Genomic DNA, 14,705 nt, shown 5'->3' with positions numbered 1-14,705 from the left:
AACCGCTTTTACGTGGTTCGGCCGCATTAATATTATTAAAATGAATATCCTGCCCCGAGTATTATTCTTTTTACAAATGATACCCATCTCCCTCCCTAAACTGTTTTTTACCCAATTGAATAGCATTCTGTCGACATTTGTGTGGAACACAAAGAAACCTAGAATAGCCATGGCCTTGCTGAAACGCTCGAAGCTGACGGGGGGTCTGGGGGTTCCGGATATCCAGAGGTACCACAGGGCTATTGTTCTACAGAGGATACTTAATTGGAAATTTCATACTAAGTCAAAAGTGTGGGTCTCTCTGTAAAAATGGCTAGCTGGGAGAGATTTGGCTTATGCGCCCTGGTTGTCCCCAGAATATAGGGGGTTATCGGTGGATGTCTCCCCGCTCACTGTACAGTCTCTTTTGATTTGGGACAAACTGAACAAGACGCTGGGCCTATCCCCCCCTGTTTCTCCGCTTGCCCTGCTGGGAGGGTTCCTATGGTTCCCGCCAGGGGAGCGGAGGGCCTTTTTTGTCCCCTGGGCAGCTGACGGGAATGCCAGTTGTGGACAGTTTCTCAGCGGTGGCCAAATGGTCAGCTATGAATCCCTGCAGACCGGGCATGCGCAGACAGCTATGAATTTTTGGCGATACAGGCAATTGCACCACTTTTTTGAAGCCCATGGCCACTTAATCAGGGACGAAGCGCACCTTACACCATTTGAGCGTTTTTTTGTAGCAGATGAACCCACTCCCCACCTGATCTCCGAATTATATCACTTGCTGGGCTGTGTTACCGAGGTCGCTAGACCGACATACATACGCGTCTGGGAGAGGGAGCTACAACTTGACTTTTCCGCGGCCCAACTGTCCCACCTCTACAAACTCACGTACGCTAGCTCCATGGAGTCCAAAACCCAAGAAACTAATTTTAAAGTACTGTCTCGCTGGTACAGAGTGCCGGCAGACTTAGCACGTATCTACCCTTCGGTATCGGACCGGTGCTGGAGGGAATGTGGCCAATTGGGCACCCTCCTTCATATTTGGTGGGATTGCCCACGAATCAAGCCATTCTGGGAGGACATCCGATCCCGCATAGAGGCAGTTTTGCATCTTGATGTGCCACTGTCTCCGGCCAACTATCTTTTGCACATTCCTCCGATCCCGATTGGTAGATACAAAAAAAGCCCTCTGCCGCATCTGTTGAACGCGGCCAGACGTCTTATACCGATTTACTGGAAACAAACTAGGACTCCCACAGTGGAGGACTGGGTCAAAAAAGTGAATCACATCAGAGAAGCGGAATATTGGGTGGCAACCTGTAGGGGTACACGGGCTAAGTGTGACAGCATATGGCAATCATGGACAGTCTACATGTCCGAAACTATATACGCTACCTCCAGTCTGGACTTGGCTCTACTGGAGCTAGCGGAACCCTCTTTGAGATCCCGCACACACAATGATGTTCCCACCTAGTGGCTGTTTTTCACCTTCTTGCCCCATGGACGGAGAGACGACTTTGCTGCTGAGACTCGCCTGGTGCTGGACCGCTGCACTTCGCAGGGATGTCAAGTAGGCTCCACCCTCCTCCCTTACCCTATCCCCCAATCCCCTCTCTACCCCTTCTTGCCTCTCTCTCACCCTTCCTACTGTTCTTTTTTACCTTCTTTCTCTGTATTCCACACTATAAGATGTTGCCTTTTATTGACCTACGTGGTATTGAGCTGTGGTGGTGCGTTAGGCTTCCTGTGGGCTGGCTGGCCCTGCGGCCACTTTGTTTGGCTGACGGGGGAATCCTTCTGTCCGGAGGGGTCCATGCTGGGACGTCCCTCCTGGGCGGGGGGGTTGCTGTGGGCCTGTCCTACCCCCGGGGGACGCTCGGGAGAGGTTGCTGGAGGTGATTGTGCCCCCCTCTCCTTGGCGGCCCCTGGGGGTGGTCCCATGCCTCCCCGGCCTTTTGTATGACGGGAGGTGGGGGACTGGGCTCCGGCCCGTCCTCTCCTTTCCGCTCAGAGGCACCTTGGAGCGGGGCCCTAGCCCACGGAGGCCGGACTTGATGTGTATGAGCTAGAAGACACTCCAGACGTTCATCTCCACCCGTTTGCCTAATTCATGTGTCTGGTTTGAGCCGCCAACTCTTGGCCACTGGGTCAGTTTTTATGGGTGTCATTATTTCCTACAGTTTATTTGTTCTTTGTTTGGTCCTGACACACCTGTCTAATGTATACTCAAGTGTGTTTCAATGTCAAAATATCTCAAAATAAAGATTTTACAAAAAAAAAAAAGCCTCCTTTTCCATGACTGGCACTGTAGTGCAACTTACAGTCGCAGCTGTGGGGTTGTGTCAGTTCCTCAAGGAACAGGTTAAGCAGATACTTGGCCTCCTTCCCAGTGAGGAAGTGGAGAATTATGCAGAAATACCTCAAATTCTGTGTTTCCTGATTGATGCGATTTCGAATTCTGTCCAACAAGCATCTCGTTTGTCTCTCCTGTTGGTACACATGCGAAGGGCCCTATGGCTAAAGAATTGGGCAAGCTGAGCTATCATGCAAGAAGCATTTGATTGGGTTCCCGTTTAAAGGGGAACATTTGTTTGTAGAAGAATTAGACAAATTCGTCCAAAAAATTTCAGGGGGTAAATCTACTCTCCTTCCAGTCAAAAGGAGCAAACGTCCATCATTTAGGCGTTCTCTCTCTCCCGCGGCATCAAGCTCTAAGCAGTGGTGACGGCCTTCTCAACCCCCCTCTACAGGAAAGGCTCAAGGCCGGGCCCAGGGGCAGAAGAAATCCTGAGGGAGAAAGCCTGCCAAGCAGAGCCCGAAAGCTTCCTTGTGAAGGAGCGCCCCCGCTCGGCCAAGTGGGGGGAAGGCTCTTGCAGTTTGCAGAAGCCTGGCGGGAAGAGATCCGGGATGAGTGGGTGGTCTCTTCGGTATCTCTGGGCTACAAGCTGGAGTTTCAGGAGATTCCACCTTCTCGCTTTCTAAGGTCAAGGATCCCCAGGGACCCAGTAAAGCAAAAACCGCTATTTCTGGCCTTAGATCACTTACTATCCCAGGGGGTGATAGTAGAAGTGGACCCAAAAGAACAGGGTTCAGGGTTTTACTCGAATCTCTTCACCGTTCCAAAGCCAAATGGAAGTGTCAGACCTATCCTGGATCTGAAGGATCTGAACCGGTTTTTACGCATCCGGTCCTTCTGAATACAGTCAATTCGCACTGTGGTCTCCTCCCTGCAAGGGGGAGAGTTTATGGCATCAATAGACATCAAGGATGGATATCTCCATGTGCCAATTTTTCCCGCACACCAAAAGAATCTAAGGTTTGCGGTAGAGCGGCGCCATTTTCAATTTGTGGCCTTGCCGTTCGGGCTAGCTACGGCCCCTCGAGTCTTCACAAAGATTCTGGACCCTCTCTTGGCAAACCTAAGAGCTCAGGGTATAGCCGTCATGGCTTATCTAGACGATTTGCTTCTCATAGAGAAAACAGTAGCGCTCCTGAACCACAGTGTTACCAGAACGCTAGAACAGCTGGAACGCCTAGGTTGGATTATAAACCTAGAAAAGTCGTCCCTACAGCCTGCTACCAGGTTGGAATACCTGGGTATGGTTATCGACACTGCTCAGGGCAAGGTGTTTCTACCAAGGCCAAAAGCCTTGGCCATTGGGGATCTGGTGCGTCTAATTCTGGGCAGAAGATCTTCCCCCATTCGGTTGTGCATGAGACTCTTTGGGAAAATGGTCGCCTCCTTCGAGGCCGTTCCATTCGCCCAGTTCCACTCAAGGCCTCTGCAAAGATTCATCCTTGCGGCTTGGAACAGGAAGCCCCAGTCCTTGGATCTTCCTATGCGTCTATCCCCAGGGACACGCAAGAGTCTCGTCTAACGAGTCTAAGAGTCTCGTTACAAACCGAGAATTTGCTGAAAGGCAAAACTTTTCTTCCTCTTCCATGGAAGATTATTATGACAAATGGCAGCCTGACAGGCTGGGGAGCAGTGTTGGAGGAGACGTGCTCGCAGTGGAAATGGTCTGCGATCGAGAAGCTATTGCCCATAAATGTCTTGGAGATCCGGGCAGTTTATATGGCTCTCATAAACTTGTCTTTCAGACCTGTTCGGGTTCAGTCCGACAATGCCACAGCAGTGGCCTATATCAATCACCAGGGCGGTACCAGAAGTCTGGTTGCGCAAAAAGAGGTGAATCGTATACTTGTCTGGGCAGAAAGGCATGTTCCATGCCTTTCTGCAGTCTTCATTCCAGGAGTGGAAAATTGGCAGACAGATTTTCTGCGCCGCCAGCAGTTGTGCCTAGGAGAATGGGCTCTGCACCCCGACGTGTTTTGGAACATATGTCGCAGGTGGGGTACTCCAGACGTAGATCTGTTTGCGTCCAGGTTCAACAGAAAACTGGACAAATTCGTGTCAAGGACAAGAGATACACTCGCTCAGGGGTCGGATGCTCTGACAGTTCCCTGGGATCAGTACAATTTGATTTATGCCTTCCCCCCGTGCCCGCTTCTGTCGCGGTTCCTGGGAAGAGTCTAGAGGGAAACAAAGTTGCTTCTTTTGGTAGCCCCGGCTTGGCCCAGGCGACCGTGGTAAGCAGAGATCATGAAGTTGGCAGTAGGCAGGCCGTGGATCCTCCCTCTCCGGCCAGATCTGCTCTCACAGGGTCCAATTTACCATGCTGCTTTACACAGTCTGAATTTGACGGTTTGGCTGCTGAGACCCACATTCTGAGAGACCGTGGGCTTTCGGGGCCAGTCCTTTCTACTCTGGTCAATGCCAGAAAGCCGGCCTCCAGGCTTATTTACTACAAAATCTGGAGGGCATATGTTTCCTGTTGTGAACTCAGGGAATGTCATCCTAGAAAGTATGTCATTAGCAGGATCTTGGCCTTCCTCCAGTCAGGCCTAGAAATGAATTTGGCCATAAGCACTATCAAGGTGCATATTTCGGCCTTGTCAGTGTTTTTTCAGAAACCACTTGCATCACATTCCCTGGTGCGGGCTTTCATCCAGGGGGCTATGCGGATAAGGCCGCCAGTCAAACCTCCGGTATGCCCATGGGATCTGAATTTGGTTCTCTCAGCTTTGCAGGGGCAACCTTTTGAACCTTTGCATCAGGCTTCGTTAGTTCTTTTGACTAAAAAATTGGTTTTCTTGGTAGCCATATCCACGGCTAGAAGAGTGTCAGAACTAGCAGCTCCCTCCAGTAAAGAACCGTATCTAATTATTCATAAGGACCTGGTGGTAATGCGTCCCAACAGGTCCTTTCTGCCTAAGGTGGTTTCAGGATTCCATTTGAATCAAGATGTAAGCCTACCATCCTTTTTTCTGGACCCACAGTCTGCAGAAGAAGAATCTTTGCACACTTTGGATGTGGTAAGGGCAATCAGTATCTATCTTCAGGCAACTGCACAGATAAGGAAAACTGATTGCTTATTTATTTTGCCGGAAGGCCCTAGGAAGGGTCAGGTGGCATCAAAATCCACTCTCTCATGGTGGATTAGACAGATTATTTCTCAGGCCTATAGTGTTAAAGGGAAGATCCCTCCTTTTCAAGTGAAAGCGCACTCAACTAGGGCTGTAAGTGCTTCTTGGGCAGTGCATCACCAGGCCTCCCTGGCTCAGATCTGTAAGGCTGCAACTTGGTCATCAGTCCACATATTCACCAGATTCTATCAGGTGGATGTCAGAGGGCAAGAGGATATCGCCTTTGGGCGCGGTGTACTGCAGGCTGCAGTTTAGGTCCTCCGGTCCTTGGCGGTCTATATATTATGATCTGTGTCTCCCTCCCCTCAATCTGAGCATTGCTTTGGGACATCCCACTATGTAATGAAGCTCCTGTGTCCCCTGATGTATGATCAAGAAAATAGGATTTTTATACACAGCTTACCTGTAAAATCCTTTTCTTGAGAGTACATCACGGGACACAGGGCTCCCACCCCTCTTGGGTTTTACGTGGTTTCCTATTGCTTTGCTACAAAACTGAGGTGCCTCCCATATGGGAGGGGTTATATAGGGGAGGAATTCTCCTTAATTGGGGGTTAACCAGTGTCCAATCACCAGAGGTGCCAATCTATAACCCACTATGTAATGAAGCTCCTGTGTCCCGTGATGTACTCTCAAGAAAAGGATTTTACAGGTAAGCTGTATATAAAAATTCTATTTTTTATGTTGTTGGCGTTGACATGTTTTTTTTCACTTGTTTCCCAAGATGACCATCTTGGCGTTTGTCAAGAGGGCTGAGAGAGCCCGAAGAAATCTCCTACGGCCACATCACCCTGAAAGCGCCCGATCTCATCTGATCTCGGAGGCTAAGCAGGGTCCGGTCTGGATAGTACCTAATTACAGGTGCCGTAGGAATCTTTTTATATTGTTGGCTTTGACCTGTTTTTTTTCCGCTTGTTTCCCAAGGTGACCATTTTAGCATCTGTCAAGAGTTTTGAGTATGTCCCGAAGCGTTCGCCTAAGGCCACATCACCCTGAAAGCGCCCGATCTCAGAGGCTAAGCAGGGTCAGGGTCAGATGGGAGACCACCAGGGTCTATGTTGTTGGCGTTGACCTGTTTTTTTTTCACTTTTTTCCCAAGATGACCATCTTGGCATTTGTCAAGAGGGTTGAGAGTGTCTGAATAGAACACCTATGGCCACATCACCCTGAAAGCGCACAATCTCATCTGATCTCAGAGGCCTAGCAGTGTACGGCCTGGTTAATACCTGTATGGGAGACCATCTGTAAATACCAGGTGCCGTAGGCTTCTTTTTATGTTGTTGGTGTTGACCTGTTTATTTTCGCTTGTTTCCCAAGGTGACCATCTTGGCTTTTAAAAAGAGGGTCGAGAGTGTCTAAAGAGATCACCTACGGCCCCATCACCCTGAAAACACCCGATCTTGTCTGATCTCGGAGGCTAAGCCGTGTTGGGCCTGGTTAATACCAGGATAGGAGAACGTCTGGGAATAACAGGTGCCGTAGGCTTCTTTTTATGTTATTGACCTTGACCTGTTTTTTTTTTTTCACTTGTTTCCCAAGGTGACCATCTTGGCATTTGTCAAGAGGGTTGAGAGTGCCCGAAGAGATCACCTACGGCCCCATCACCCTGAAAGCGTCCAATCTCGTCTGATCTCGGAGGCTAAACAGTGTCAGGCCTGGTTAGTACCTGGATGGGAGACCGCCTGGGAATACCAGGTGCCATAGGCTTCTTTTTATGTTGTTGGCTTTGACCTGTTTTTTTCGCTTGTTTCTGAAGGCGACCATCTTGGCGTTTGTCAAGAGGGTTGGGCGTGTCTTGAAGAGAATGCTTACGGCCACATCACCCTGAAAGCACCCGATCTCGTCTGATTTCAGAGGCTAAGCAGTGTCAGGCCTGGTTAGTACCTGGATGGGAGACTGCCTGGGAAGACCAGGTGCCATAGAAGGATCTGGCCTGGTTAGTGTCTTGATTGGGAGATCGCCTGGGAGTACCGGATGCCGTAGACTTCTTTTTATGTTGTTGGCTTTGACCTGTTTTTTTTAGCTTTTGTTCCAAGGTGAGCATCTTGGCCTTTGTCAAGAGGCTTCAGAGTGCCCAAAGAGAGTGCCTACAGCCAAATCACCCTGAGAGAGCCCAATCTCATCTGATCTCGGAGGCTAAGCAGCGATGGGCCTGGTTAGTACCTGGACGGGAGACAGCCTGGGAATACCAGGTGCCGTAGGCTTCTCATTATGTTGTCGGCGTTGACCTGTGTTTTTTCCCTTTTTTCCCAAGGTGACCATCTTGCCATTTGTCAAGAGGGTTGAGAGTGCACAAAGAAATTGCCTATGGCCACAACACCCTTAAAGCACCCAATCTCGTCTGGTCTCAGAGGCTAAGCAGGGTTGGGCCTGGTTTGTACCTGGATGGGAGACCGCCTGGGTTTTCCAGATGCCGCAGGCTTCTTTTTATGTTGTTGGTGTTGACCTGTTTTTTTTCGCTTGTTTCCCAAAGTGATCATCTTGGCATTTGTCAAGAGGGTAGAGAGTGCTTAAAGAGATCGCTTACAGCAGCATCACCCTGAAAGCACCTTATCTCTTCTGATCTCGGAGGCTAAGAAGGGTTGGGCCTAGTTAGTACTTGAATGGGAGACGGCCTTGGAATACCAGGTGCCGTATTCTTCTTTTCATGTTGTTGGCGTTGACCTGTTTTTTTTCGCTTGTTTCCCAGGGTGACTATCTTGGCATTTTTCAAGAGGGATGAGAGTGCCCAAAGAGATTGCCTATGGGCACATCACCCTGAAAGCACCCAATCTCCTCTGATCTCAGAGGCTAGAAAGGGTCGTGCCTTGTTAATACCTGGATGGGAGACCGCCTGGGAATACTAGGTGCTGTAGGCTTCTTTTTATGTTGTTGGCGTTGACTTGATTTTTTGTTTGCTTCCCAAGGTGACCATCTTGGCGTTTGTCAAGAGGGTTGAGCGTGCCTGAAAAAAATCTACTATGGCTGCATCACCCTGAAGGAGCCCAATCTCATTTGATCTCAGAGGCTAAGCAGGGTTGGGACCTGGTTAGTACCTGGATGGGAGACCGCCTGGGATTTCTCAATGCCATAGGCTTTTTTTTTAAGTTGTTGCTTGATTCCCAAGGTGACCATCTTGGCGTTTGTCAAGAGGGTTGAAAGTGCCTGAAGGGATTGCCTACGGGCAATCTTAGAAGTTGGCAGTAGGCAGGCCATGGATCCTCCCTCTCCGGCCAGATCTGCTCTCACAGGGTCCAATTTACCATGCTGCTTTTACACAGTCTGAATTTGACGGTTTGGCTGCTGAGACCCACATTCTGAGAGACCGTGGGCTTTCGGGGCCAGTCCTTTCTACTCTGGTCAATGCCAGAAAGCCGGCCTCCAGGCTTATTTACTACAAAATCTGGAGGGCATATGTTTCCTGTTGTGAACTCAGGGAATGTCATCCTAGAAAGTATGTCATTAGCAGGATCTTGGCCTTCCTCCAGTCAGGCCTAGAAATGAATTTGGCCATAAGCACTATCAAGGTGCATATTTCGGCCTTGTCAGTGTTTTTGCAGAAACCACTTGCATCACATTCCCTGGTGCGGGCTTTCATCCAGGGGGCTATGCGGATAAGGCCGCCAGTCAAACCTCCGGTATGCCCATGGGATCTGAATTTGGTTCTCTCAGCTTTGCAGGGGCAACCTTTTGAACCTTTGCATCAGGCTTCGTTAGTTCTTTTGACTAAAAAATTGGTTTTCTTGGTAGCCATATCCACGGCTAGAAGAGTGTCAGAACTAGCAGCTCTCTCCAGTAAAGAACCGTATCTAATTATTCATAAGGACCTGGTGGTAATGCGTCCCAACAGGTCCTTTCTGCCTAAGGTGGTTTCAGGATTCCATTTGAATCAAGATGTAAGCCTACCATCCTTTTTTCTGGACCCACAGTCTGCAGAAGAAGAATCTTTGCACACTTTGGATGTGGTAAGGGCAATCAGTATTTATCTTCAGGCAACTGCACAGATAAGGAAAACTGATTGCTTATTTATTTTGCCGGAAGGCCCTAGGAAGGGTCAGGTGGCATCAAAATCCACTCTCTCATGGTGGATTAGACAGATTATTTCTCAGGCCTATAGTGTTAAAGGGAAGATCCCTCCTTTTCAAGTAAAAGCGCACTCAACTAGGGCTGTAAGTGCTTCTTGGGCAGTGCATCACCAGGCCTCCCTGGCTCAGATCTGTAAGGCTGCAACTTGGTCATCAGTCCACATATTCACCAGATTCTATCAGGTGGATGTCAGAGGGCAAGAGGATATCGCCTTTGGGCGCAGTGTACTGCAGGCTGCAGTTTAGGTCCTCCGGTCCTTGGCGGTCTATATATTATGATCTGTGTCTCCCTCCCCTCAATCTGAGCATTGCTTTGGGACATCCCACTATGTAATGAAGCTCCTGTGTCCCCTGATGTATGATCAAGAAAATAGGATTTTTATACACAGCTTACCTGTAAAATCCTTTTCTTGAGAGTACATCACGGGACACAGGGCTCCCACCCCTCTTGGGTTTTACGTGGTTTCCTATTGCTTTGCTACAAAACTGAGGTGCCTCCCATATGGGAGGGGTAATATAGGGGAGGAATTCTCCTTAATTGGGGGTTAACCAGTGTCCAATCACCAGAGGTGCCTATATAACCCACTATGTAATGAAGCTCCTGTGTCCCGTGATGTACTCTCAAGAAAAGGATTTTACAGGTAAGCTGTATATAAAAATTCTATTTTTTATGTTGTTGGCGTTGACCTGTTTTTTTTCACTTGTTTCCCAAGATGACCATCTTGGCGTTTGTCAAGAGGGTGAGAGTGCCCAAAGAAAGTGCCTACGGCCAAATCACCCTGAAAGTGCCCGATCTTGTCTGATCTCAGAGGTTAAGCATTGTCGGGCCTGATTAGTAACTGGATGGGAGACCGACTGGGAATACCAGGTGCCGTAGGCTTCTTTTTATGCTGTTGGCGTTGACATTTTTTTTTCCGCTTGTTTCCCAAGGTGACCATCTTGGCATTTGTCAAGAGGGCTGAGAGAGCCCGAAGAAATCTCCTACGGCCACATCACCCTGAAAGCGCCCGATCTCATCTGATCTCGGAGGCTAAGCAGGGTCCGGTCTGGATAGTACCTAATTACAGGTGCCGTAGGAATCTTTTTATATTGTTGGCTTTGACCTGTTTTTTTTTCGCTTGTTTCCCAAGGTGACCATTTTAGCATCTGTCAAGAGTTTTGAGTATGTCCCGAAGCATTCGCCTAAGGCCACATCACCCTGAAAGCGCCCGATCTCAGAGGCTAAGCAGGGTCAGGGTCAGGGTCAGATGGGAGACCGCCAGGGTCTATGTTGTTGGCGTTGACCTGTTTTTTTTTCACTTTTTTCCCAAGATGACCATCTTGGCATTTGTCAAGAGGGTTGAGAGTGTCTGAATAGAACACCTATGGCCACATCACCCTGAAAGCGCACAATCTCATCTGATCTCAGAGGCCTAGCAGTGTACGGCCTGGTTAATACCTGTATGGGAGACCATCTGTGAATACCAGGTGCCGTAGGCTTCTTTTTATGTTGTTGGTGTTGACCTGTTTATTTTCGCTTGTTTCCCAAGGTGACCATCTTGGCTTTTAAAAAGAGGGTCGAGAGTGCCTAAAGAGATCACCTACGGCCCCATCACCCTGAAAACACCCGATCTTGTCTGATCTCGGAGGCTAAGCCGTGTTGGGCCTGGTTAATACCAGGATAGGAGAACGTCTGGGAATAACAGGTGCCGTATGCTTCTTTTTATGTTATTGACCTTGACCTGTTTTTTCTTTTTCACTTGTTTCCCAAGGTGACCATCTTGGCATTTGTCAAGAGGGTTGAGAGTGCCCGAAGAGATCTCCTACGGCCCCATCACCCTGAAAGCGTCCAATCTCGTCTGATCTCGGAGGCTAAACAGTGTCAGGCCTGGTTAGTACCTGGATGGGAGACCGCCTGGGAATACCAGGTGCCATAGGCTTCTTTTTATGTTGTTGGCTTTGACCTGTTTTTTTCGCTTGTTTCTGAAGGCGACCATCTTGGCGTTTGTCAAGAGGGTTGGGCGTGTCTTGAAGAGAATGCTTACGGCCACATCACCCTGAAAGCACCCGATCTCGTCTGATTTCAGAGGCTAAGCAGTGTCAGGCCTGGTTAGTACCTGGATGGGAGACTGCCTGGGAAGACCAGGTGCCATAGAAGGATCTGGCCTGGTTAGTGTCTTGATTGGGAGATCGCCTGGGAATACCGGATGCCGTAGACTTCTTTTTATGTTGTTGGCTTTGACCTGTTTTTTTTAGCTTTTTTCCCAAGGTGAGCATCTTGGCCTTTGTCAAGAGGCTTCAGAGTGCCCAAAGAGAGTGCCTACGGCCAAATCACCCTGAGAGAGCCCAATCTCATCTGATCTTGGAGGCTAAGCAGCGATGGGCCTGGTTAGTACCTGGACGGGAGACAGCCTGGGAATACCAGGTGCCGTAGGCTTCTCATTATGTTGTCGGCGTTGACCTGTGTTTTTTCCCTTTTTTCCCAAGGTGACCATCTTGCCATTTGTCAAGAGGGTTGAGAGTGCACAAAGAAATTGCCTACGGCCACAACACCCTTAAAGCACCCAATCTCGTCTGGTCTCAGAGGCTAAGCAGGGTTGGGCCTGGTTTGTACCTGGATGGGAGACCGCCTGGGTTTTCCAGATGCCGCAGGCTTCTTTTTATGTTGTTGGTGTTGACCTGTTTTTTTTCGCTTGTTTCCCAAAGTGATCATCTTGGCATTTGTCAAGAGGGTAGAGAGTGCTTAAAGAGATCGCTTACAGCAGCATCACCCTGAAAGCACCCTATCTCTTCTGATCTCGGAGGCTAAGAAGGGTTGGGCCTAGTTAGTACTTGAATGGGAGATGGCCTTGGAATACCAGGTGCCGTATTCTTCTTTTCATGTTGTTGGCGTTGACCTGTTTTTTTTCGCTTGTTTCCCAGGGTGACTATCTTGGCATTTTTCAAGAGGGATGAGAGTGCCCAAAGAGATTGCCTATGGGCACATCACCCTGAAAGCACCCAATCTCCTCTGATCTCAGAGGCTAGAAAGGGTCGTGCCTTGTTAATACCTGGATGGGAGACCGCCTGGGAATACTAGGTGCTGTAGGCTTCTTTTTATGTTGTTGGCGTTGACTTGATTTTTTGTTTGCTTCCCAAGGTGACCATCTTGGCGTTTGTCAAGAGGGTTGAGCGTGCCTGAAAAAAATCTACTATGGCTGCATCACCCTGAAGGAGCCCAATCTCATTTGTTCTCAGAGGCTAAGCAGGGTTGGGACCTGGTTAGTACCTGGATGGGAGACCGCCTGGGATTTCTCAATGCCATAGGCTTTTTTTTAAGTTGTTGCTTGATTCCCAAGGTGACCATCTTGGCGTTTGTCAAGAGGGTTGAAAGTGCCTGAAGGGATTGCCTACGGGCACATAACCCTGAAAGCACCCGATCTCATTTGATGTTGGAGGCTAAGAAGAGTCAGGCCTTGTTAGTACGCGGATGGGAGACCGCCTGGGAATACCAGGTGTCGTAGGCTTCTTTTTATGTTGTTGGCGTTGACCTGTTTTTTTTAGCTTGTTTCCCAAGGTCACCATCTTGGTGTTTGTCAAGAGGGTTGAGAGTGCCTGAAGAGATTGCCTATGGCCACATCACTCTGAAAGCACCCAATCTTGTCTGATCTTGGAGGCTAAGAATAGTCAGGCCTGGTTAGTACCTGGATGGGAGACCACCTGGGAATACCAGTTATTGTAGGCTTCTTTTTATGTTGTTGGCGTTGATTCGTTTGTTTTTTTCCGCTTGTTTCCCAAGGTGACCATCTTGGCATTTGTCAAGAGGGTTGAGAGTGCCCAAAGAGATCGCTTACAGCAGCATCACCCTGAAAAAGCCCTAGCTCTTCTTATCTCTGAGGCTAAGAAGGGTTGGGCCTAGTTAGTACCTGGATGGGAGATGGCGTTGGAATACCAGGTGCCGTATTCTTCTTTTTATGTTGTTGACATTGACCTGTCTTTTTTCGCTTGTATCTCAAGGTGACTATCTTGGCATTTGTCAAGAGGGTTGAGAGTGCCCAAAGAGATTGCATATGGGCACATAACCCTGAAAGCGCCCGATCTCCTCTGATCTCAGAGGCTAAACAGGGTTGGGCCTTGCTAGTACCTGGATTGGAGACAACCTGGGAATACTAGGTGCTGTAGGCTTCTTTTTATGTTGTTGGCGTTGACTTGTTTTTGTTTTGTTTGTTTACCAAGGTGACCATCTTGGTGTTTGTCAAGAGGGTTGAGAGTGCCTGAAGAGCTTGCCTATGGCCACATAACCCTGAAAGCACCAGATCTCGTCTGATCTCAGAGACTAAACAGGGTCGGGCCTTGTTAATACCTGGATGAGAGACCACCTGGGAATACTAGGTGCTGTAGACTTCTTTTTATGTTGTTGGTGTTGACTTGTTTTTTTTTTGTTTCTTTCCCAAGGTGACCATCTTGGCGTTTGTCAAGAGAGTTGAGAGTGCCTGAAGTTATTGGCTACGGCCACATCCCCCTGAATGTGTTCCATCTCGTCTGATCTTGGAGGCTAAGCAGGGTCGGGCCTGGTTAATGCCTGGATGGCAGACCGCCTGGGAATACCAGGTGTCGTAGGCTTCTTTTTTTTTTCAAATATAATTTTTTCTCCAAACAGGGGAAGACGGTCCCCCGAGTACATAATGCAACAGAGAAATACAGAGCAAAAAGCAGCTGAACAATACTTGATACAGGTATATTCGCAACTGTGAGTCTGCCTTCCATCAATCATAATGATTCAAGGCACGGATAAAGTACTGTACCAAGATCCAGGGTCACACAAACCCCAGGTCCCTCCGGCATAATCCATCCAGAGGGGGGGGGGTGGGGCCGTCATTCCCAATTTTCCACTTTTTCCAAAAGAGAGAGTGGGTGGAGGGGGTGAGAGATAGGGGAGGAAGGCAGAAAAGAGAAGGGGTGAAAGATCAGGAAAGGAGAAGAGGGGACGAGACACAATGGCAGCCACTGTCCAAGGGGCCAGTCAAGGAAAGCTCAGAGCATTAAGGTGATAGCAGGCGACATCCTTCCAGCGAGAATATAAAGGTATTCCAGATGTCCCAGGTTTGTTTAAAAAATTCTTGTTTACCTTGTGATGTGAGGATCAAGTCCTCCATTTTTTTTAATGTCCTCTATTTTCCTAAGCCAGTGAGTAATGAAAGGGGGGGAACA

The 14,705-nt window shown here is 48.8% G+C and overlaps 12 pseudogenes; all 12 read left to right on the top strand.

The window, feature by feature from the left end:
* The first annotated feature begins 6,838 nt into the window (after positions 1-6,838).
* On the top strand, positions 6,839-6,957 carry LOC143999287 (5S ribosomal RNA; annotated as a pseudogene).
* Positions 6,958-7,060: 103 nt separating this feature from the next.
* LOC143998651 (5S ribosomal RNA) lies at positions 7,061-7,179 on the top strand (annotated as a pseudogene).
* A 99-nt stretch (positions 7,180-7,278) lies between these two features.
* Positions 7,279-7,397, top strand: LOC143999046 (5S ribosomal RNA; annotated as a pseudogene).
* Positions 7,398-7,557: 160 nt separating this feature from the next.
* LOC143998793 (5S ribosomal RNA) lies at positions 7,558-7,676 on the top strand (annotated as a pseudogene).
* A 2,621-nt stretch (positions 7,677-10,297) lies between these two features.
* LOC143998446 (5S ribosomal RNA) lies at positions 10,298-10,416 on the top strand (annotated as a pseudogene).
* A 920-nt stretch (positions 10,417-11,336) lies between these two features.
* Positions 11,337-11,455, top strand: LOC143998632 (5S ribosomal RNA; annotated as a pseudogene).
* A 99-nt stretch (positions 11,456-11,554) lies between these two features.
* On the top strand, positions 11,555-11,673 carry LOC143999045 (5S ribosomal RNA; annotated as a pseudogene).
* Positions 11,674-11,833: 160 nt separating this feature from the next.
* Positions 11,834-11,952, top strand: LOC144000023 (5S ribosomal RNA; annotated as a pseudogene).
* Positions 11,953-13,120: 1,168 nt separating this feature from the next.
* On the top strand, positions 13,121-13,239 carry LOC143998865 (5S ribosomal RNA; annotated as a pseudogene).
* Positions 13,240-13,560: 321 nt separating this feature from the next.
* On the top strand, positions 13,561-13,679 carry LOC143998994 (5S ribosomal RNA; annotated as a pseudogene).
* A 100-nt stretch (positions 13,680-13,779) lies between these two features.
* On the top strand, positions 13,780-13,898 carry LOC143999342 (5S ribosomal RNA; annotated as a pseudogene).
* Positions 13,899-13,998: 100 nt separating this feature from the next.
* On the top strand, positions 13,999-14,117 carry LOC143999549 (5S ribosomal RNA; annotated as a pseudogene).
* Positions 14,118-14,705: the final 588 nt, after the last annotated feature.

The sequence above is a fragment of the Lithobates pipiens genome, unplaced genomic scaffold (assembly GCF_037356315.1).
Source record: "Lithobates pipiens isolate NorthernLeopardFrog02 unplaced genomic scaffold, aLitPip1_a1.2 Scaffold_19, whole genome shotgun sequence".
Lineage (NCBI taxonomy): Eukaryota > Metazoa > Chordata > Amphibia > Anura > Ranidae > Lithobates > Lithobates pipiens.
Note: the sequence above shows the minus strand (reverse complement) of the source record. Positions and strands in the feature narration are given on the sequence as shown.